This window comes from Bufo bufo, unplaced genomic scaffold, assembly GCF_905171765.1.
Source record: "Bufo bufo unplaced genomic scaffold, aBufBuf1.1, whole genome shotgun sequence".
In the NCBI taxonomy this organism is placed as follows: domain Eukaryota; kingdom Metazoa; phylum Chordata; class Amphibia; order Anura; family Bufonidae; genus Bufo; species Bufo bufo.
In genome coordinates, this window is record NW_024401168.1 from 2,751 (window position 1) to 27,089 (window position 24,339).

Here is a 24,339-nt window from a genome sequence, read left to right on the forward strand (position 1 = left end):
ATCAGACCAGGCAACATTTTTCCAGTCTTCAACAGTCCAATTTTGGTGAGCTTGTGCAAATTTTAGCCTCTTTTTCCTATTTGTAGTGGAGATGAGTGCTACCCGGTGGGGTCTTCTGCTGTTGTAGCCCATCCGCCTCAAGGTTGTGCGTGTTGTGGCTTCACAAATGCTTTGCTGCATACCTCGGTTGTAACGAGTGGTTATTTCAGTCAACGTTGCTCTTCTATCAGCTTGAATCAGTCGGCCCATTGTCCTCTGACCTCTAGCATCCACAAGGCATTTTCACCCACAGGACTGCCACATACTGGATGTTTTTCCCTTTTCACACCATTCTTTGTAAACCCTAGAAATGGTTGTGCGTGAAAATCCCAGTAACTGAGCAGATTGTGAAATACTCAGACCGGCCCGTCTGGCACCAACAACCATGCCACACTCAAAATTGCTTAAATCCCCTTTCTTTCCCATTCTGACATTCAGTTTGGAGTTCAGGAGATTGTCTTGACCAGGACCACACCCCTAAATGCATTGAAGCAACTGCCATGTGATTGGTTGACTAGATAATTGCATTAATGAGAAATAGAGCAGGTGTTCCTAATAATTCTTTAGGTGAGTGTAGTTGCTGGTTTAGAATTCAGATAGCTGAAAAGAAAACACTTTGAAAGATCCTCGTTGATCCTACATACTGTTTCAGATCTTAAGCAGTGTTGCTCTTACATCAACCTAAGGTAATAAATAGGCCTCAGTGAGATTTGAACTCACGACTTCTGGTTTACAAGACCAGCACTCTAGCCCCTGAGCTATGAAGCCAAACCACAGACAAGCAGAAGGTGCGTTTTCTGACCAAGGTTTTTTTTTTGAGAAAGACACAAATTTGAGAAAGGCAAACTTTTCAGAATCAGATTAAAAAAAGTTCAACCTAAAAGTCTATTTATTTTTTAAGGAAAAAGAAAGAGTAGCACACTTTTTTCTCCACTGTTATAGCGCATGGCATAGTAACTGCTGGTCCAGTACAAGGCACCTGATTTGCAAAACCAGCGTTCAAAATCCTAGTATGTGAAGACTGATGCTGTCCACTCTGACATACAAACTGACCGTGAGAAGTGGTATTTGATTCCATGACTCCAGAGAAGACTGCCCAGCTGTACTGTTAAACCTTAGTCAAAGGTTTCAGAATCAGATTCTAAAATGTTTATCTTAAAAGTCTATTTTTTGATGAAAAAGATAGTAGCACATTTTGTAGCATATGGCTGAATAGTTGCTGGTTCAGTACAAGGCACCTGGTTTGCAAAACCAGTGCTCAAAATATTAGTCTGTAAAGACTGATGCTAACATACAAGCATTTAAGAAAAGCTGGACTGTGAGAAGTAGTCCAGCATCATATTTGCTGACTTAATATTCAAATAGTTGAAAACAAGACATTTTGGAGGACCCTTGATGATCCTGAAGTCATAAAGGGTCATCGATAAGACCATACTCACATCAGACTAAAGATGTAGGCCCCAGTGAGATTTGAACTCATGACCACTGGTTTACAAGACCAGTGCTCTAACCCCTGAGCTATGAAGCCACCATGCGCAGCTTTTCCCAATGGGTTTTTTCCATTCTGCCCAGGTGTATCTTTTTGCCCTATAAACTGAAAAAAATCAAAGACCTTCAAAACCATTTAAGAGAAACAGGGCTCTCATGGGACATAGAACTTTACATTGTTTGGCCAACCTGACCTAAATGTGAGGAAGAGCTCAGAGAATTCGATGTAAGTCAGTCATCATTTCGCATGTCAACACAAAACGTGTGCCATTATAGTCTAACATAGGGGCCAAAGGTTTCAGAATCAGATGCAAAGATGTTCATTTTAAAAGTAAATTTTTTGGTGTAAACAAGAAGTCCACTGGTGCAGCACTACAGCATTATAGTTGCTGGTTTAGAATTCAGATAGCTGAAAAGAAAACACTTTGAAAGATCCTCGTTGATCCTACATACTGTTTCAGATCTTAAGCAGTGTTGCGCTTAAATCAACCTAAGGTAATAAAGAGACCTCAGTGAGATTTGAACTCACGACTTCTGGTTTATAAAACCAGCGCTCTAACCCATGAGCTGTGAAGCGAAACCACAGACAAGTTCATGTCATAGCAGAGAATCAGGCTTCATGTCACCCAACACTGGAACAGGCCATTTTCAGATATTTTTAGGCCCCGGCACCCAGACAGAGGAGAGAGGTCCCATAGCAGAGAATCAGGCTTCATGTCATAGCAGAGAATCAGGCTTCATGTCACCCAACACTGGAACAGGCCACTGTCAGATATTTTTAGGCCCCGGCACCCAGACAGAGGAGAGAGGTCCCATAGCAGAGATTCAGGCTTCATGTCATAGCAGAGAATCAGGCTTCATGTCACCCAACAATGGAACAGGCCACTGTCAGATATTTTTAGGCCCCGGCACCCAGACAGAGGAGAGGTTCATTCAATTTTGGGTTGCCCCGCAATATAATGGTAAAATGAAAATAAACAAAGGATTGAATGAGGAAGTGCCCTGGAGTACAATAATATATGGTTAAGGGGAGGTAGTTATAAATGTCTAATCTGCACAAGGGATGGACAGGTCCTGTGGGATCCATGCTTGGTTCATTTTTATGAACGTCAGCTTGTCCACATTGGCTTTAGACAGGCGGCTGCGTTTGTCTGTAATGACGCCCCCTGCCGTGCTGAATACACGTTCAGACAAAACGCTGGCCGCCGGGCAGGCCAGCACCTCCAAGGCATAAAAGGCTAGCTCTGGCCACGTGGACAATTTGGAGATCCAGAAGTTGAATGGGGCCGAACCATCAGTCAGTACGTGGAGGGGTGTGCACACGTACTGTTCCACCATGTTAGTGAAATGTTGCCTCCTGCTAACACGTTCCGTATCAGGTGGTGGTGCAGTTAGCTGTGGCGTGGTGACAAAACTTTTCCACATCTCTTCCATGCTAACCCTGCCCTCAGAGGAGCTGGCCGTGACACAGCTGCATTGGTGACCTCTTGCTCCTCCTCTGCCTTCGCCTTGGGCTTCCACTTGTTCCCCTGTGACATTTGGGAATGCTCTCAGTAGCGCGTCTACCAACGTGCGCTTGTACTCGCGCATCTTCCTATCACGCTCCAGTGCAGAAAGTAAGGTGGGCACATTGTCTTTGTACCGGGGATCCAGCAGGGTGGCAACCCAGTAGTCCGCACACGTTAAAATGTGGGCAACTCTGCTGTTGTTGCGCAGGCACTGCAGCATGTAGTCGCTCATGTGTGCCAGCCTGCCCAGAGGTAAGGACAAGCTGTCCTCTGTGGGAGGCTTATCGTCATCGTCCTGTGTTTCCCCCCAGCCACGCACCAGTGATGGGCCCGAGCTGCGTTGGGTGCCACCCCGCTGTGAACATGCTTCATCCTCATCCTCCTCCACCTCCTCCTCATCCTCGTCCTCCTCGTCCTCCAGTAGTGGGCCCTGTCTGGCCACATTTGTACCTGGCCTCTGCTGTTGCAAAAAACCTCCCTCTGAGTTACTTCGAAGAGACTGACCTGAAAGTGCTAAAAATGACCCCTCCTCCTCCTCCTCCTGGGCCACCTCCTCTTCCATCATCGCCCTAAGTGTTTTCTCAAGGAGACACAGAAGTGGTATTGTAACGCTGATAACGGCGTCATCGCCACTGGCCATGTTGGTGGAGTACTCGAAACAGCGCAACAGGGCACACAGGTCTCGCATGGAGGCCCAGTCATTGGTGGTGAAGTGGTGCTGTTCCGCAGTGCGACTGACCCCTGCGTGCTACAGCTGAAACTCCACTATGGCCTGCTGCTGCTCGCACAGTCTGTCCAGCATGTGCAAGGTGGAGTTCCACCTGGTGGGCACGTCGCATATGAGGCGGTGAGCGGGAAGGCCGAAGTTACGCTGTAGCGCAGACAGGCGAGCAGCGGCAGGATGTGAACGCCGGAAGCGCGCACAGACGGCCCGCACTTTATGCAGCAGCTCTGACATGTCGGGGTAGTTGTGAATGAACTTCTGCACCACCAAATTCAGCACATGCACCAGGCAAGGGATGTGCGTCAAACCGGCTAGTCCGAGAGCTGCAACGAGATTTCGCCCATTATCGCACACCACCAGGCCGGGCTTGAGGCTCACCGGCAGCAACCACTCGTCGGTCTGTTGTTCTATACCCCGCCACAACTCCTGTGCGGTGTGGGGCCTGTCCCCCAAACATATGAGTTTCAGAATGGCCTGCTGACGTTTACCCCGGGCTGTGCTGAAGTTGGTGGTGAAGGTGTGTGGCTGACTGGATGAGCAGGTGGAAGAAGAGGAGGAGGAAGCCGATTAGGAGGAGGAGGCAACAGGAGGCAAAGAATGTTGCCCTGCGATCCTTGGCGGCGGAAGGACGTGCGCCAAACAGCTCTTCGCCTGGGGCCCAGCCGCCACTACATTTACCCAGTGTGCAGTTAGGGAGATATAGCGTCCCTGGCCGTGCTTACTGGTCCACGTATCTGTGGTTAGGTGGACCTTGCCACAGATGGCGTTGCACAGTGCACACTTGATTTTATCGGATACTTGGTTGTGCAGGGAAGGCACGGCTCTCTTGGAGAAGTAGTGGCGGCTGGGAACAACATACTGTGGGACAGCAAGCGACATGAGCTGTTTGAAGCTGTCTGTGTCCACCAGCCTGAATGACATCATTTCATAGGCCAGTAGTTTAGAAATGCTGGTATTCAGGGCCAGGGATCGAGGGTGGCTAGGTGGGAATTTACGCTTTCTCTCAAATGTTTGTGAGATGGAGAGCTGAACGCTGCCGTGTGACATGGTTGAGATGCTTGGTGACGGAGGTGGTGGTGTTGGTGGTACATCCTCTGTTTGCTGGGCGGAAGGTGCCAACGTGCCTCCAGAGGCGGAGGAAGAGGCTGAGGCGGCAGCAGCAGAAGAGGTAGCAGGGGGAGCCTGAGTGAGTTCCTTGTTTTTAAGGTGTTTACTCCACTGCAGTTCATGCTTTGCATGCAGGTGCCTGGTCATGCAGGTTGTGCTAAGGTTCAGAACGTTAATGCCTCGCGTCAGGCTCTGATGGCACAGAGTGCAAACCACTCGGGTCTTGTCGTCAGCACATTGTTTGAAGAACTGCCACACCGGGGAACTCCTTGAAGCTGCCTTTTGGGTGCTCGGTCCCAGATGGCGGTGGCCAGTAGCAGACGGACTCTCTTGGCGGCGGGTGTTCTGCTTTTGCCCACTGCTCCCTCTTTTGCTACGCTGTTGGCTCGGTCTCACCACTGCCTCTTCCTCCGAATTCTGAAAGTCAGTGGCACGACCTTCATTTCATGTGGGGTCTAGGACCTCATCGTCCCCTGCATCGTCTTCCACCCAGTCTTCCTCCCTGACCTCCTGTTCAGTCTGCACACTGCAGAAAGACGCAGCAGTTGGCACCTGTGTTTCGTCTTCATCAGAGACGTGCTGAGGTGGTATTTCCATGTCCTCATTATCAGGAAACATAAGTGGTTGTGCGTCAGTGCATTCTATGTCTTCCACCGCTGGGGAAGGGCTAGGTGGATGCCCTTGGGAAACCCTGGCAGCAGAGTCTTCAAACAGCATAAGAGACCTGCTGCATAACTTGAGGCTCAGACAGTTTCCCTGATATGCATGGGGGTGATGTGACAGACTGATGGGCTTGGTTTTCAGGCGCCATCTGTGCGCTTTCTGCAGAAGACTGGGTGGGAGATAATGGGAACGTGCTGGATCCACTGTCGGCCACCCAATTGACTAATGCCTGTACCTGCTCAGGCCTTACCATCCTTAGAACAGCATTGGGCCCCACCAAATATCGCTGTAAATTCTGGCGGCTACTGGGACCTGAGGTAGTTGGTTCACTAGGACGTGTGGCTGTGGCAGAACGGCCACGTCCTCTGCCAGCACCAGAAGGTCCACTAACACCACCACGACCATGTCCGCGTCCGCGTCCCTTGCTAGATGTTTTCCTCATTGTTACCGTTCACCACAATAAGAAAAAAATTATTTGGCCCAATGTATTGAATTCAAATTCAGGCCTTTTTTTTACAGGCACCTAACACTATCTGGCTATCTATTTAGGTACCGTATTACACTAATACAAGCACAGCAGTAACAACAGATTTAGCTGAATATAAATTGTATGCCTAGTATTTAGGCCCTGGATGACAGGTATCCCTTTTACGGACAGAATTAGACTTGGAAATGCACGGTAGCGTGTGAAGTTATTGAGGTTAACCTAGCATAAAAAAAAACGTATCTTTTGCAGCACCGAAGCTGAAAGACCTAACCTTGAGCGTCACCAAAGGTGAAAGACTTAACCTTGTGTCGCACCAAAGGTGAAAGACATATCTTTCTGCAGCTCTATCAGCACCTTCAATCTAATATACCCTTTTATGGATAGATTTAAACTTGGCCTGATACAGCAGAAAACTATTATTTAGGGAATTGCTAAGTTGGGAATTGTATTCAACCCAGAACAAAAACTGTGTTTCGGCAGACAGCAGACAGTATTACAATTGGCTAGCCACAGCTGAAACACCAGATTTAGGGTACTGCTATTTTGGCAATTGTATTTTACCCCTCAATAAAATAGCAAGCACAGCCAAGCCCCTGATGTAGGATATAGCAAAAAAAAACCACACTATTGATGGTTAAAAATAGACTTGGTGGCAGTTTGTGCTGGCGCACCACAAGACACAAAATGGCCGCCGATCACCCCAGAAAAAAGTGACTGAAAGACGCTCTGGGCAGCCTTTAAACAGTGAGCAATTGAATAGCAGAGGTTGTATGATACACAGCTGTATATCGATCACTTCAGTAAATAAATCACTGCCTAATCTCGCCCTAACAGCAGCATCTGCATCCTATCCCTACACTGATCAGAGCAGAGTGACGTGCGGCGCTACGTGACTCCAGCTTAAATAGAGGCTGGGTCACATGCTGCACTGGCCAATCACAGCCATGCCAATAGTAGTCATGGCTGTGATGGCCTCTTGGGGCAAGTAGTATGACGCTTGTTGATTGGCTGCTTTGCAGTCTTTCAAAAAGCGCCAAGAAAGCACCGAACCCGGACATTTACGAAAATGTTCGGGTTCGGGTCCGTGTCACGGACACCCCAAAATTAGGTTTGGGTTCGCTCATCCCTACTTAAAAGTTTATTTTTTGATGAAAAAGAAAGTAGCACATTTTGTAGCATATGGCTGAATAGTTGCTGGTTCAGTACAAGGCACCTGGTTTGCAAAACCAGCGCTCAAAATATTAGTCTGTGAAGACTGATGCTGTCCACTCTAACATACAAGCATTTAAGAAAAGCTGGACTGTGAGAAGTAGTCCAGCATCATATTTGCTGACTTAATATTCAAATAGTTGAAAACAAGACATTTTGGAGGACCCTTGATGATCCTGAAGTCATAAAGGGTCATCAATAAGACCATACGCACATGAGACTAAAGATGTAGGCCCTAGTGAAATTTGAACTCACGACCCCTGGTTTACAAGACCAGTGCTCTAACCCCTGAGCTATGAAGCCACCATGCACTGCTTTTCCCAATGGGTTTTTTCCATTCTGTCCAGGTGTATCTTTTTGCCCTATAAACTGAAAAAAATCAAAGACCTTCAAAACCATTTAAGAGAAACAGGGCTCTCATGGGACATAGAACTTTACATTGTTTGGCCAACCTGACCTAAATGTGAGGAAGAGCTCAGAGAATTCGATGTAAGTCAGTCATCATTTCGCATGTCAACACAAAACGTGTGCCATCATAGTCTAACATAGGGGTCAAAGGTTTCAGAATCAGATGCAAAAATGTTCATCTTAAAAGTTAATTTTTTGGTGTAAACAAGAAGTCCACTGGTGCAGCACTACAGCATTATAGTTGCTGGTTTAAAATTCAGATAGCTGAAAAGAAAACACTTTGAAAGATCCTCGTTGATCCTACATACTGTTTCAGATCTTAAGCAGTGTTGCGCTTACATCACCCTAAGGTAATAAAGAAGCCTCAGTGAGATTTGAACTCACGACTTCTGGTTCCTAAGTCCAGTGCTCTAACCCCTGAGCTATGAAGCCAAACAACACACAAGCTGAAGGTGCGTTTTATGACCAAGGTTTTTTTTTATCTAAAAACTTCAGCAAAGGAAAAATCTTCGGCTACATTTGAGAAAAGCAAACTTTTCAGAATCAGATTAAAAAAAGTTCAACCTAAAAGTCTATTTATTTTTTAAGGAAAAAGAAAGAGTAGCACACTTTTTTCTCCACTCTTTTAGCACATGGCATAGTAATTGCTGGTCCAGTACAAGGCACCTGATTTGCAAAACCAGCGTTCAAAATCCTAGTATGTGAAGACTGATGCTGTCCACTCTGACATACCAACTGACCGTGAGAAGTGGTATTTGACTCCATGACTCCAATTAAAACCGCCCAGATGTCCTGTTGGAAACGGGGCCAAAAATTTCAGAATGGGATTCAAAAATATTCATCTCAAAAGTCTATTTTTTGGGTGGAAAAAGAAAGAGTAGAACATTTCCTTGTCCACTGTACAGCATAGCAGTTGCTGGTTTATTACAAGTCAAATGGTTTACAAGAGCAGTGCTCAACACCATAGTCTGCGAAGAATGACGCTGTGCACTCAGACATTTAAAAAAATCGGGACTGTGAGAAGTGGTATTTAATTCCATGACTCCAGAGAAGACTGCCCAACTGTACTGTTAAACATTAGTCAAAGGTTTCAGAATCAGATTCTAAAATGTTTATCTTAAAAGTCTATTTTTTTATGAAAAAGAAAGTAGCACATTTTGTAGCATATGGCTGAATAGTTGCTGGTTCAGTACAAGGCTTTGCAAAACCAGCGCTCAAAATATTAGTCTGTGAAGACTAATGCTGTGCACTCAAACATACAAGCATTTAAGAAAAGCTGGAGAAGTAGTGTGAGAAGTAGTCCAGCATTATATTTGCTGACTTAATATTCAAATAGTTGAAAACAAGACATTTTGGAGGACCCTTGATGATCCTGAAGTCATCGATAAGACCATACTCACATCAGACTAAAGATGTAAGCCCCAGTGAGATTAGAACTCTCGACCCCTGGTTTCCAAGACCAGTGCTCTAACCCCTGAGCTATGAAGCCACCATGCTTTTCCCAATGGGTTTTTTCCATTCTGTCCAGGTGTATCTTTTTGCCCTATAAACTGAAAAAAATCTAAGACCTTCAAAACCATTTAAGAGAAACAGGGCTCTCATGAGACATAGAACTTTACATTGTTTGGCCAACCTGACCTAAATGTGAGGAAGAGCTCAGAGAATTTGATGTAAGTCAGTCATCATTTCGCATGTCAACACAAAACGTGTGCCGTCATAGTCTAACATAGGGGCCAAAGGTTTCAGAATCAGATGCAAAGATGTTCATCTTAAAAGTCTATTTTTTGATGAAAAAGATAGTAGCACATTTTGTAGCATATGGCTGAATAGTTGCTGGTTCAGTACAAGGCACCTGGTTTGCAAAACCAGCACTCAAAATATCAGTGCATTCTATGTCTTCCACCGCTGGGGAAGGGCTAGGTGGATGCCCTTGGGAAACCCTGGCAGCAGAGTCTTCAAACAGCATAAGAGACCTGCTGCATAACTTGAGGCTCAGACAGTTTCCCTGATATGCATGGGGGTGATGTGACAGACTGATGGGCTTGGTTTTCAGGCGCCATCTGTGCGCTTTCTGCAGAAGACTGGGTGGGAGATAATGGGAACGTGCTGGATCCACTGTCGGCCACCCAATTGACTAATGCCTGTACCTGCTCAGGCCTTACCATCCTTAGAACAGCATTGGGCCCCACCAAATATCGCTGTAAATTCTGGCGGCTACTGGGACCTGAGGTAGTTGGTTCACTAGGACGTGTGGCTGTGGCAGAACGGCCACGTCCTCTGCCAGCACCAGAAGGTCCACTAACACCACCACGACCATGTCCGCGTCCGCGTCCCTTGCTAGATGTTTTCCTCATTGTTACCGTTCACCACAATAAGAAAAAAATTATTTGGCCCAATGTATTGAATTCAAATTCAGGCCTTTTTTTTTACAGGCACCTAACACTATCTGGCTATCTATTTAGGTACCGTATTACACTAATACAAGCACAGCAGTAACAACAGATTTAGCTGAATATAAATTGTATGCCTAGTATTTAGGCCCTGGATGACAGGTATCCCTTTTACGGACAGAATTAGACTTGGAAATGCACGGTAGCGTGTGAAGTTATTGAGGTTAACCTAGCATAAAAAAAACGTATCTTTTGCAGCACCGAAGCTGAAAGACCTAACCTTGAGCGTCACCAAAGGTGAAAGACTTAACCTTGTGTCGCACCAAAGGTGAAAGACATATCTTTCTGCAGCTCTATCAGCACCTTCAATCTAATATACCCTTTTATGGATAGATTTAAACTTGGCCTGATACAGCAGAAAACTATTATTTAGGGAATTGCTAAGTTGGGAATTGTATTCAACCCAGAACAAAAACTGTGTTTCGGCAGACAGCAGACAGTATTACAATTGGCTAGCCACAGCTGAAACACCAGATTTAGGGTACTGCTATTTTGGCAATTGTATTTTACCCCTCAATAAAATAGCAAGCACAGCCAAGCCCCTGATGTAGGATATAGCAAAAAAAAACCACACTATTGATGGTTAAAAATAGACTTGGTGGCAGTTTGTGCTGGCGCACCACAAGACACAAAATGGCCGCCGATCACCCCAGAAAAAAGTGACTGAAAGACGCTCTGGGCAGCCTTTAAACAGTGAGCAATTGAATAGCAGAGGTTGTATGATACACAGCTGTATATCGATCACTTCAGTAAATAAATCACTGCCTAATCTCGCCCTAACAGCAGCATCTGCATCCTATCCCTACACTGATCAGAGCAGAGTGACGTGCGGCGCTACGTGACTCCAGCTTAAATAGAGGCTGGGTCACATGCTGCACTGGCCAATCACAGCCATGCCAATAGTAGTCATGGCTGTGATGGCCTCTTGGGGCAAGTAGTATGACGCTTGTTGATTGGCTGCTTTGCAGTCTTTCAAAAAGCGCCAAGAAAGCACCGAACCCGGACATTTACGAAAATGTTCGGGTTCGGGTCCGTGTCACGGACACCCCAAAATTAGGTTTGGGTTCGCTCATCCCTACTTAAAAGTTTATTTTTTGATGAAAAAGAAAGTAGCACATTTTGTAGCATATGGCTGAATAGTTGCTGGTTCAGTACAAGGCACCTGGTTTGCAAAACCAGCGCTCAAAATATTAGTCTGTGAAGACTGATGCTGTCCACTCTAACATACAAGCATTTAAGAAAAGCTGGACTGTGAGAAGTAGTCCAGCATCATATTTGCTGACTTAATATTCAAATAGTTGAAAACAAGACATTTTGGAGGACCCTTGATGATCCTGAAGTCATAAAGGGTCATCAATAAGACCATACGCACATGAGACTAAAGATGTAGGCCCTAGTGAAATTTGAACTCACGACCCCTGGTTTACAAGACCAGTGCTCTAACCCCTGAGCTATGAAGCCACCATGCACTGCTTTTCCCAATGGGTTTTTTCCATTCTGTCCAGGTGTATCTTTTTGCCCTATAAACTGAAAAAAATCAAAGACCTTCAAAACCATTTAAGAGAAACAGGGCTCTCATGGGACATAGAACTTTACATTGTTTGGCCAACCTGACCTAAATGTGAGGAAGAGCTCAGAGAATTCGATGTAAGTCAGTCATCATTTCGCATGTCAACACAAAACGTGTGCCATCATAGTCTAACATAGGGGTCAAAGGTTTCAGAATCAGATGCAAAAATGTTCATCTTAAAAGTTAATTTTTTGGTGTAAACAAGAAGTCCACTGGTGCAGCACTACAGCATTATAGTTGCTGGTTTAAAATTCAGATAGCTGAAAAGAAAACACTTTGAAAGATCCTCGTTGATCCTACATACTGTTTCAGATCTTAAGCAGTGTTGCGCTTACATCACCCTAAGGTAATAAAGAAGCCTCAGTGAGATTTGAACTCACGACTTCTGGTTCCTAAGTCCAGTGCTCTAACCCCTGAGCTATGAAGCCAAACAACACACAAGCTGAAGGTGCGTTTTATGACCAAGGTTTTTTTTTATCTAAAAACTTCAGCAAAGGAAAAATCTTCGGCTACATTTGAGAAAAGCAAACTTTTCAGAATCAGATTAAAAAAAGTTCAACCTAAAAGTCTATTTATTTTTTAAGGAAAAAGAAAGAGTAGCACACTTTTTTCTCCACTCTTTTAGCACATGGCATAGTAATTGCTGGTCCAGTACAAGGCACCTGATTTGCAAAACCAGCGTTCAAAATCCTAGTATGTGAAGACTGATGCTGTCCACTCTGACATACCAACTGACCGTGAGAAGTGGTATTTGACTCCATGACTCCAATTAAAACCGCCCAGATGTCCTGTTGGAAACGGGGCCAAAAATTTCAGAATGGGATTCAAAAATATTCATCTCAAAAGTCTATTTTTTGGGTGGAAAAAGAAAGAGTAGAACATTTCCTTGTCCACTGTACAGCATAGCAGTTGCTGGTTTATTACAAGTCAAATGGTTTACAAGAGCAGTGCTCAACACCATAGTCTGCGAAGAATGACGCTGTGCACTCAGACATTTAAAAAAATCGGGACTGTGAGAAGTGGTATTTAATTCCATGACTCCAGAGAAGACTGCCCAACTGTACTGTTAAACATTAGTCAAAGGTTTCAGAATCAGATTCTAAAATGTTTATCTTAAAAGTCTATTTTTTTATGAAAAAGAAAGTAGCACATTTTGTAGCATATGGCTGAATAGTTGCTGGTTCAGTACAAGGCTTTGCAAAACCAGCGCTCAAAATATTAGTCTGTGAAGACTAATGCTGTGCACTCAAACATACAAGCATTTAAGAAAAGCTGGAGAAGTAGTGTGAGAAGTAGTCCAGCATTATATTTGCTGACTTAATATTCAAATAGTTGAAAACAAGACATTTTGGAGGACCCTTGATGATCCTGAAGTCATCGATAAGACCATACTCACATCAGACTAAAGATGTAAGCCCCAGTGAGATTAGAACTCTCGACCCCTGGTTTCCAAGACCAGTGCTCTAACCCCTGAGCTATGAAGCCACCATGCTTTTCCCAATGGGTTTTTTCCATTCTGTCCAGGTGTATCTTTTTGCCCTATAAACTGAAAAAAAATCTAAGACCTTCAAAACCATTTAAGAGAAACAGGGCTCTCATGAGACATAGAACTTTACATTGTTTGGCCAACCTGACCTAAATGTGAGGAAGAGCTCAGAGAATTTGATGTAAGTCAGTCATCATTTCGCATGTCAACACAAAACGTGTGCCGTCATAGTCTAACATAGGGGCCAAAGGTTTCAGAATCAGATGCAAAGATGTTCATCTTAAAAGTCTATTTTTTGATGAAAAAGATAGTAGCACATTTTGTAGCATATGGCTGAATAGTTGCTGGTTCAGTACAAGGCACCTGGTTTGCAAAACCAGCACTCAAAATATTAGTCTGTGAAGACTGATGCTGTCTACTCTAACATACAAGCATTTAAGAAAAGCTGCACTGTGAGAAGTAGTCCAGCATCGTATTTGCTGACTTAATATTCAAATAGTTGAAAACAAGACATTTTGGAGGACCCTTGATGATCCTGAAGTCATAAAGGGTCATCGATAAGACCATACTCACATCAGACTAAAGATGTAGGCCCCAGTGAGATTTGAACTCACAACCCCTGGTTTACAAGACCAGTGCTTTAACCCCTGAGATATAAAGCCACCATGCACAGCTTTTCCCAATGGTTTTTTTCCATTCTGTCCAGGTGTATCTTTTTGCCCTATAAACTGAAAAAAATCAAAGACCTTCAAAACCATTTAAGAGAAACAGGGCTCTCATGGGACATAGAACTTTACATTGTTTGGCCAACCTAACCTAAATGTGAGGAAGAGCTCAGAGAATTCGATGTAAGTCAGTCATCATTTTGCATGTCAACACAAAACGTGTGCCATCATAGTCTAACATAGGGGCCAAAGGTTTCAGAATCAGATGCAAAGATGTTCATCTTAAAAGTCTATTTTTTGATGAAAAAGATAGTAGCACATTTTGTAGCATATGGCTGAATAGTTGCTGGTTCAGTACAAGGCACCTGGTTTGCAAAACCAGCGCTCAAAATATTAGTCTGTGAAGACTGATGCTGTCCACTCTAACATACAAGCATTTAAGAAAAGATGGACTATGAGAAATAGTCCAGCATCATATTTGCTGCCTTAATATTCAAATAGTTGAAAACAAGACATTTTGGAGGACCCTTGATGATCCTGAAGTCATAAAGGGTCATCGATAAGACCATACTCACATCAGACAGGCCCCAGTGAGATTTGAACTCACAACCCCTGGTTTACAAGACCAGTGCTCTAACACCTGAGCTATGAAGCCACCATGCACAGCTTTTCCCAATGTTTTTTTTCCAGGTGTATCTTTTTGCCATATAAACTGAAAAAAATTAAAGACCTTCAAAACCATTTAAGAGAAACAGGGCTCTCATGGGACATAGAACTTTACATTGTTTGGCCAACCTGACCTACATGTGAGGAAGAGCTCAGAGAATTCGATGTAAGTCTGTCATCATTTCGCATGTCAACACAAAACGTGTGCCATCATAGACTAACATAGGGGCCAAAGGTTTCAGAATCAGATATATAGATGTTCATCTTAAAAGTACATTTTATGGCGTAAACAAGAAGTCCACTGGTGCAGCACTACAGCATTATAGTTGCTGGTTTAGAATTCAGATAGCTGAAAAGAAAACACTTTGAAAGATCCTCGTTGATCCTACATACTGTTTCAGATCTTAAGCAGTGTTGCGCTTACATTAACCTAAGGTAATAAAGAGGCCTCAGTGAGATTTGAACTCACGACTTTTGCTTTACGAGAACAGCGCTCTAACCCCTGAGCTATGAAGCCAAACAACAGACAAGTTGAAGGTGTGTTTTCTGACCAAGGCTTTTTTTATCTAAAAACTTCAGACAAGGAAAAATCTTCAGCTACATTTAAGAAAGGCAAACTTTTCAGAATCAGATTCAAAAAAGTTCAACCTAAAAGTCTATTTATTTTTTACGGATAAAGAAAGAGCACACTTTTTTCTCCACTGTTATAGCACATGGCATAGTAATTGCTGGTCCAGTACAAGGCACCTGATTTGCAAAAACAGCGTTCAAAATCCTACTATGTGAAGACTGATGCTGTCTACTCTGACATACAAACTGACCGTGAGAAGTGGTATTTGACTCCATGACTCCAATTAAAACCGCCCAGATGGCCTGTTGAAAACGGGGCCAAAAATTTCAGAATGGGATTCAAAAATATTCATCTCAAAAGTCTATTTTTTGTGTGGAAAAAGAAAGAGTAGAACATTTCCTTGTCCACTGTACAGCATAGCAGTTGCTGGTTTATTACAAGTCAAATGGTTTACAAGAGCAGTGCTCAACACCATAGTCTGCGAAGAATGACGCTGTGCACTCAGACATTTAAAAAAATCTGGACTGTGAGAAGTGGTATTTGATTCCATGACTCCAGAGAAGACTGCCCAGCTGTACTGTTAAACCTTATTCAAAGGTTTCAAATTTAGATTCTAAAATGTTTATTTTAAAAGTCTATTTTTTGATGAAAAAGAAAGTAGCACATTTTGTAGCATATGGCTGAATAGTTGCTGGTTCAGTACAAGGCACCTTTTTTGCAAAACCAGCGCTCAAAATATTAGTCTGTGAAGACTGATGCTGTCCACTCAAACATACAAGCATTTAAGAAAAGCTGGACTGTGACAAGTAGTCCAGCATCATATTTGCTGACTTAATTTTCAAATAGTTGAAAACAAGACATTTTGGAGGACCCTTGATGATCCTGAAGTCATAAAGGGTCATCGATAAGACCATACTCACATCTGACTAAAGATGTAGGCCCCAGTGAGATTTGAACTCTCGACCCCTGGTTTACAAGACCAGTGCTCTAACCCCTGAGCTATGAAGCCACCATGCAGAGCTTTTCCCAATGTTTTTTTTCCAGGTGTATCTTTTTGCCGTATAAACTGAAAAAAATTAAAGACCTTCAAAACCATTTAAGAGAAACAGGGCTCTCATGGGACATAGAACTTTACATTGTTTGGCCAACCTGACCTAAATGTGAGGAAGAGCTCAGAGAATTCGATGTAAGTCAGTCATCATTTCGCATGTCAACACAAAACGTGTGCCATCATAGACTAACATAGGGGCCAAAGGTTTCAGAATCAGATACATAGATGTTCATCTTAAAAGTACATTTTTTGGTGTAAACAAGAAGTCCACTGGTGCAGCACTACAGCATTATAGTTGCTGGTTTAGAATTCAGATAGCTGAAAAGAAAACACTTTGAAAGATCCTCGTTGATCCTACATACTGTTTCAGATCTTAAGCAGTGTTGCGCTTACATTAACCTAAGGTAACAAAGAGGCTTCAGTGAGATTTGAACTCACGACCCCTGGTTAACAAAACCAGTGCTCTGAGCTATGAAGCCACCATGCACAGCTTTTCCCAATGGATTTTTTCCATTCTGTCCAGGTGTATCTTTTTGCCCTATAAACTGAAAAAAATCAAGACCTTCAAAACCATTTAAGAGAAACAGGGCACTCATGGGACATAGAACTTTACATTGTTTGGCCAACCTGACCTAAATGTGAGGAAGAGCTCAGAGAATTCGATGTAAGTCAGTCATCATTTCGCATTTCAACACTAAACGTGTGCCATCATAGTCTAACATAGGGGCCAAAGGTTTCAGAATCAGATGCAAAGATGTTCATCTTAAAAGTCTATTTTTTGATGAAAAAGATAGTAGCACATTTTGTAGCATATGGCTGAATAGTTGCTGGTTCAGTACAAGGCACCTGGTTTGCAAAACCAGCGCTCAAAATATTAGTCTGTGAAGACTGATGCTGTCCACTCTAACATACAAGCATTTAAGAAAAGCTGGACTATGAGAAGTAGTCCAGCATCATATTTGCTGACTTAATATTCAAATAGTTGAAAACAAGACATTTTGGAGGACCCTTGATGATCCTGAAGTCATAAAGGGTCATCGATAAGACCATACTCACATCAGACTAAAGATGTAGGCCCCAGTGAGATTTGAACTCACAACCCCTGGTTTACAAGACCAGTGCTTTAACCCCTGAGCTATAAAGCCACCATGCACAGCTTTTCCCAATGGTTTTTTTCCATTCTGTCCAGGTGTATCTTTTTGCCCTATAAACTGAAAAAAATCAAAGACCTTCAAAACCATTTAAGAGAAACAGGGCTCTCATGGGACATAGAACTTTACATTGTTTGGCCAACCTGACCTAAATGTGAGGAAGAGCTCAGAGAATTCGATGTAAGTCAGTCATCATTTTGCATGTCAACACAAAACGTGTGCCATCATAGTCTAACATAGGGGCCAAAGGTTTTAGAATCAGATGCAAAGATGTTCATCTTAAAAGTCTATTTTTTGATGAAGAGGATAGTAGCACATTTTGAAGCATATGGCTGGTTCAGTACAAGGCACCTGGTTTGCAAAACCAGCACTCAAAATATTAGTCTGTGAAGACTGATGCTGTCCACTCTAACATACAAGCATTTAAGAAAAGCTGGACTGTGAGAAGTAGTCCAGCATCATATTTGTTGACTTAATATTCAAATAGTTGAAAACAAGACATTTTGGAGGACCCTTGATGATCCTGAAGTCATAAAGGGTCATCGATAAGACCATACTCACATCAGACTGAAGATATAGGCCCCAGTGAGATTTGAACTCACGACCGCTGGTTTACAAGACCAGTGCTCTAACCCCTGAGATATGAAGCCACCATGCACAGCTTTTCCTAGTGGATTTTTTCCATTCTGTCCAGGTGTATCTTTTTGCCCTATAAACTGAAAAAAATCAAGACCTTTAAAACCATTTAAGAGAAACAGGGCTCTCATGGGACATAGAACTTTACATTGTTTGGCCAACCTGACCTAAATGTGAGGAAGAGCTCAGAGAATTCGATGTAAGTCAGTCATCATTTCGCATGTCAACACAAAACGTGTGCCATCATAGTCTAACATAGGGGCCAAAGGTTTCAGAATCAGATGCAAAGATGTTCATCTTAAAAGTCTATTTTTTGATGAAAAAGATAGTAGCACATTTTGTAGCATATGGCTGAATAGTTGCTGGTTCAGTACAAGGCACCTGGTTTGCAAAACCAGCGCTCAAAATATTAGTCTGTGAAGACTGATGCTGTCCACTCTAACATACAAGCATTTAAGAAAAGATGGACTATGAGAAATAGCCCAGCATCATATTTGCTGCCTTAATATTCAAATAGTTGAAAACAAGACATTTTGGAGGACCCTTGATGATCCTGAAGTCATAAAGGGTCATCGATAAGACCATACTCACATCAGACAGAAGATGTAGGCCCCAGTGAGATTTGAACTCACAACCCCTGGTTTACAAGACCAGTGCTCTAACCCCTGAGCTATGAAGCCACCATGCACAGCTTTTCCCAATGTTTTTTTTCCAGGTGTATCTTTTTGCTGTATAAACTGAAAAAAATTAAAGACCTTCAAAACCATTTAAGAGAAACAGGGATCTCATGGGACATAGAACTTTACATTGTTTGGCCAACCTGACCTAAATGTGAGGAAGAGCTCAGAGAATTCGATGTAAGTCTGTCATCATTTCGCATGTCAACACAAAACGTGTGCCATCATAGACTAACATAGGGGCCAAAGGTTTCAGAATCAGATATATAGATGTTCATCTTAAAAGTACATTTTATGGCGTAAACAAGAAGTCCACTGGTGCAGCACTACAGCATTATAGTTGCTGGTTTAGAATTCAGATAGCTGAAAAGAAAACACTTTGAAATATCCTCGTTGATCCTACATACTGTTTCAGATCTTAAGCAGTGTTGCGCTTACATTAACCTAAGGTAATAAAGAGGCCTCAGTGAGATTTGAACTCACGACTTCTGGTTTACGAGAACAGCGGTCTAACCCCGGAGCTATGAAGCCAAACAACAGACAAGTTGAAGGTGTGTTTTCTGACCAAGGCTTTTTTTATCTAAAAACTTCAGACAAGGAAAAATCTTCAGCTACATTTAAGAAAGGCAAACTTTTCAGAATCAGATTCAAAAAAGTTCAACCTAAAAGTCTATTTATTTTTTACGGATAAAGAAAGAGCACACTTTTTTCTCCACTGTTATAGCACATGGCATAGTAATTGCTGGTCCAGTACAAGGCACCTGATTTGCAAAACCAGCGTTCAAAATCCTACTATGTGAAGACTGATGCTGTCCACTCTGACATACAAACTGACCGTGAGAAGTGGTATTTGACTCCATGACTCCAATTAAAACCGCCCAGATGGCCTGTTGAAAACGGGGCCAAAAATTTCAGAATGGGATTCAAAAATATTCATCTCAAAAGTCTATTTTTTGTGTGGAAAAAGAAAGAGTAGAACATATCCTTGTCCACTGTACAGCATAGCAGTTGCTGGTTTATTACAAGTCAAATGGTTTACAAGAGCAGTGCTCAACACCATAGTCTGCGAAGAATGACGCTGTGCACTCAGACATTTAAAAAAATCTGGACTGTGAGAAGTGGTATTTGATTTCATGACTCCAGAGAAGACTGCCCAGCTGTACTGTTAAACCTTAGTCAAAGGTTTCAGAATCAGATTCTAAAATGTTTATCTTAAAAGTCTATTTTTTGATGAAAAAGAAAGTAGCACATTTTGTAGCATATGGCTGAATAGTTGCTGGTTCAGTACAAGGCACCTTTTTTGCAAAACCAGCGCTCAAAATATTAGTCTGTGAAGACTGATGCTGTCCACTCAAACATACAAGCATTTAAGAAAAGCTGGACTGTGACAAGTAGTCCAGCATCATATTTGCTGACTTAATTTTCAAATAGTTGAAAACAAGACATTTTGGAGGACCCTTGATGATCCTGAAGTCATAAAGGGTCATCGATAAGACCATACTCACATCTGACTAAAGATGTAGGCCCCAGTGAGATTTGAACTCTCGACCCCTGGTTTACAAGACCAGTGCTCTAACCCCTGAGCTATGAAGCCACCATGCAGAGCTTTTCCCAATGTTTTTTTTCCAGGTGTATCTTTTTGCCGTATAAACTGAAAAAAATTAAAGACCTTCAAAACCATTTAAGAGAAACAGGGCTCTCATGGGACATAGAACTTTACATTGTTTGGCCAACCTGACCTAAATGTGAGGAAGAGCTCAGAGAATTCGATGTAAGTCAGTCATCATTTCGCATGTCAACACAAAACGTGTGCCATCATAGACTAACATAGGGGCCAAAGGTTTCAGAATCAGATACATAGATGTTCATCTTAAAAGTACATTTTTTGGTGTAAACAAGAAGTCCACTGGTGCAGCACTACAGCATTATAGTTGCTGGTTTAGAATTCAGATAGCTGAAAAGAAAACACTTTGAAAGATCCTCGTTGATCCTACATACTGTTTCAGATCTTAAGCAGTGTTGCGCTTACATTAACCTAAGGTAACAAAGAGGCTTCAGTGAGATTTGAACTCACGACCCCTGGTTAACAAAACCAGTGCTCTGAGCTATGAAGCCACCATGCACAGCTTTTCCCAATGGATTTTTTCCATTCTGTCCAGGTGTATCTTTTTGCCCTATAAACTGAAAAAAATCAAGACCTTCAAAACCATTTAAGAGAAACAGGGCACTCATGGGACATAGAACTTTACATTGTTTGGCCAACCTGACCTAAATGTGAGGAAGAGCTCAGAGAATTCGATGTAAGTCAGTCATCATTTCGCATTTCAACACTAAACGTGTGCCATCATAGTCTAACATAGGGGCCAAAGGTTTCAGAATCAGATGCAAAGATGTTCATCTTAAAAGTCTATTTTTTGATGAAAAAGATAGTAGCACATTTTGTAGCATATGGCTGAATAGTTGCTGGTTCAGTACAAGGCACCTGGTTTGCAAAACCAGCGCTCAAAATATTAGTCTGTGAAGACTGATGCTGTCCACTCTAACATACAAGCATTTAAGAAAAGCTGGACTATGAGAAGTAGTCCAGCATCATATTTGCTGACTTAATATTCAAATAGTTGAAAACAAGACATTTTGGAGGACCCTTGATGATCCTGAAGTCATAAAGGGTCATCGATAAGACCATACTCACATCAGACTAAAGATGTAGGCCCCAGTGAGATTTGAACTCACAACCCCTGGTTTACAAGACCAGTGCTTTAACCCCTGAGCTATAAAGCCACCATGCACAGCTTTTCCCAATGGTTTTTTTCCATTCTGTCCAGGTGTATCTTTTTGCCCTATAAACTGAAAAAAATCAAAGACCTTCAAAACCATTTAAGAGAAACAGGGCTCTCATGGGACATAGAACTTTACATTGTTTGGCCAACCTGACCTAAATGTGAGGAAGAGCTCAGAGAATTCGATGTAAGTCAGTCATCATTTTGCATGTCAACACAAAACGTGTGCCATCATAGTCTAACATAGGGGCCAAAGGTTTTAGAATCAGATGCAAAGATGTTCATCTTAAAAGTCTATTTTTTGATGAAGAGGATAGTAGCACATTTTGAAGCATATGGCTGGTTCAGTACAAGGCACCTGGTTTGCAAAACCAGCACTCAAAATATTAGTCTGTGAAGACTGATGCTGTCCACTCTAACATACAAGCATTTAAGAAAAGCTGGACTGTGAGAAGTAGTCCAGCATCATATTTGTTGACTTAATATTCAAATAGTTGAAAACAAGACATTTTGGAGGACCCTTGATGATCCTGAAGTCATAAAGGGTCATCGATAAGACCATACTCACATCAGACTGAAGATATAGGCCCCAGTGAGATTTGAACTCACGACCCCTGGTTTACAAGACCAGTGCTCTAACCCCTGAGATATGAAGCCACCATGCACAGCTTTTCCCAGTGGGTTTTTTCCATTCTGTCCAGGTGTATCTTTTTGCCCTATAAACTGAAAAAAATCAAGACCTTTAAAACCATTTAAGAGAAACAGGGCTCTCATGGGACATAGAACTTTACATTGTTTGGCCAACCTGACCTAAATGTGAGGAAGAGCTCAGAGAATTCGATGTAAGTCAGTCATCATTTCGCATGTCAACACAAAACGTGTGCCATCATAGTCTAACATAGGGGCCAAAGGTTTCAGAATCAGATGCAAAGATGTTCATCTTAAAAGTCTATTTTTTGATGAAAAAGATAGTAGCACATTTTGTAGCATATGGCTGAATAGTTGCTGGTTCAGTACAAGGCACCTGGTTTGCAAAACCAGCGCTCAAAATATTAGTCTGTGAAGACTGATGCTGTCCACTCTAACATACAAGCATTTAAGAAAAGATGGACTATGAGAAATAGCCCAGCATCATATTTGCTGCCTTAATATTCAAATAGTTGAAAACAAGACATTTTGGAGGACCCTTGATGATCCTGAAGTCATAAAGGGTCATCGATAAGACCATACTCACATCAGACAGAAGATGTAGGCCCCAGTGAGATTTGAACTCACAACCCCTGGTTTACAAGACCAGTGCTCTAACCCCTGAGCTATGAAGCCACCATGCACAGCTTTTCCCAATGTTTTTTTTCCAGGTGTATCTTTTTGCTGTATAAACTGAAAAAAATTAAAGACCTTCAAAACCATTTAAGAGAAACAGGGATCTCATGGGACATAGAACTTTACATTGTTTGGCCAACCTGACCTAAATGTGAGGAAGAGCTCAGAGAATTCGATGTAAGTCTGTCATCATTTCGCATGTCAACACAAAACGTGTGCCATCATAGACTAACATAGGGGCCAAAGGTTTCAGAATCAGATATATAGATGTTCATCTTAAAAGTACATTTTATGGCGTAAACAAGAAGTCCACTGGTGCAGCACTACAGCATTATAGTTGCTGGTTTAGAATTCAGATAGCTGAAAAGAAAACACTTTGAAATATCCTCGTTGATCCTACATACTGTTTCAGATCTTAAGCAGTGTTGCGCTTACATTAACCTAAGGTAATAAAGAGGCCTCAGTGAGATTTGAACTCACGACTTCTGGTTTACGAGAACAGCGCTCTAACCCCGGAGCTATGAAGCCAAACAACAGACAAGTTGAAGGTGTGTTTTCTGACCAAGGCTTTTTTTATCTAAAAACTTCAGACAAGGAAAAATCTTCAGCTACATTTAAGAAAGGCAAACTTTTCAGAATCAGATTCAAAAAAGTTCAACCTAAAAGTCTATTTATTTTTTACGGATAAAGAAAGAGCACACTTTTTTCTCCACTGTTATAGCACATGGCATAGTAATTGCTGGTCCAGTACAAGGCACCTGATTTGCAAAACCAGCGTTCAAAATCCTACTATGTGAAGACTGATGCTGTCCACTCTGACATACAAACTGACCGTGAGAAGTGGTATTTGACTCCATGACTCCAATTAAAACCGCCCAGATGGCCTGTTGAAAACGGGGCCAAAAATTTCAGAATGGGATTCAAAAATATTCATCTCAAAAGTCAATTTTTTGTGTGGAAAAAGAAAGAGTAGAACATTTCCTTGTCCACTGTACAGCATAGCAGTTGCTGGTTTATTACAAGTCAAATGGTTTACAAGAGCAGTGCTCAACACCATAGTCTGCGAAGAATGACGCTGTGCACTCAGACATTTAAAAAAATCTGGACTGTGAGAAGTGGTATTTGATTCCATGACTCCAGAGAAGACTGCCCAGCTGTACTGTTAAACCTTAGTCAAAGGTTTCAGAATCAGATTCTAAAATGTTTATCTTAAAAGTCTATTTTTTGATGAAAAAGAAAGTAGCACATTTTGTAGCATATGGCTGAATAGTTGCTGGTTCAGTACAAGGCACCTTTTTTGCAAAACCAGCGCTCAAAATATTAGTCTGTGAAGACTGATGCTGTCCACTCAAACATACAAGCATTTAAGAAAAGCTGGACTGTGAGAAGTAGTCCAGCATCATATTTGCTTAATATTCAAATAATTGAAAACAAGACATTTTGGAGGACCCTTGATGATCCTGAAGTCATAATGGGTCATCGATAAGACCATACTCACATCAGACTAAAGATGTAGGCCCCAGTGAGATTTGAACTCACGACCCCTGGTTTACTAGACCAGTGCTCTAACCCCTGCGCTATGAAGCCACCATGCACAGCTTTTCCCAATGGATTTTTTCCATTCTGTCCAGGTGTATCTTTTTGCCGTATAAACTGAAAAAAATTAAAGACCTTCAAAAC

At 42.3% G+C, this 24,339-nt stretch overlaps 9 non-coding genes across 9 annotated transcripts; all 9 read right to left on the bottom strand.

Moving 5' to 3' along the window:
- Window positions 1-734: 734 nt before the first annotated feature.
- Window positions 735-807, bottom strand: TRNAT-UGU. Its single transcript has one exon. It is a non-coding gene; the product is annotated as a tRNA-Thr (tRNA).
- A 687-nt stretch (window positions 808-1,494) lies between these two features.
- On the bottom strand, window positions 1,495-1,567 carry TRNAT-UGU. Its single transcript has one exon. It is a non-coding gene; the product is annotated as a tRNA-Thr (tRNA).
- A 6,425-nt stretch (window positions 1,568-7,992) lies between these two features.
- TRNAL-UAG lies at window positions 7,993-8,065 on the bottom strand. Its single transcript has one exon. It is a non-coding gene; the product is annotated as a tRNA-Leu (tRNA).
- A 3,943-nt stretch (window positions 8,066-12,008) lies between these two features.
- Window positions 12,009-12,081, bottom strand: TRNAL-UAG. Its single transcript has one exon. It is a non-coding gene; the product is annotated as a tRNA-Leu (tRNA).
- A 2,833-nt stretch (window positions 12,082-14,914) lies between these two features.
- TRNAT-CGU lies at window positions 14,915-14,987 on the bottom strand. The gene has a single exon. It is a non-coding gene; the product is annotated as a tRNA-Thr (tRNA).
- A 3,499-nt stretch (window positions 14,988-18,486) lies between these two features.
- TRNAT-UGU lies at window positions 18,487-18,559 on the bottom strand. Its single transcript has one exon. It is a non-coding gene; the product is annotated as a tRNA-Thr (tRNA).
- A 4,027-nt stretch (window positions 18,560-22,586) lies between these two features.
- Window positions 22,587-22,659, bottom strand: TRNAT-UGU. Its single transcript has one exon. It is a non-coding gene; the product is annotated as a tRNA-Thr (tRNA).
- Window positions 22,660-23,114: 455 nt separating this feature from the next.
- Window positions 23,115-23,187, bottom strand: TRNAT-CGU. The gene has a single exon. It is a non-coding gene; the product is annotated as a tRNA-Thr (tRNA).
- Window positions 23,188-24,173: 986 nt separating this feature from the next.
- TRNAT-AGU lies at window positions 24,174-24,246 on the bottom strand. The gene has a single exon. It is a non-coding gene; the product is annotated as a tRNA-Thr (tRNA).
- Window positions 24,247-24,339: the final 93 nt, after the last annotated feature.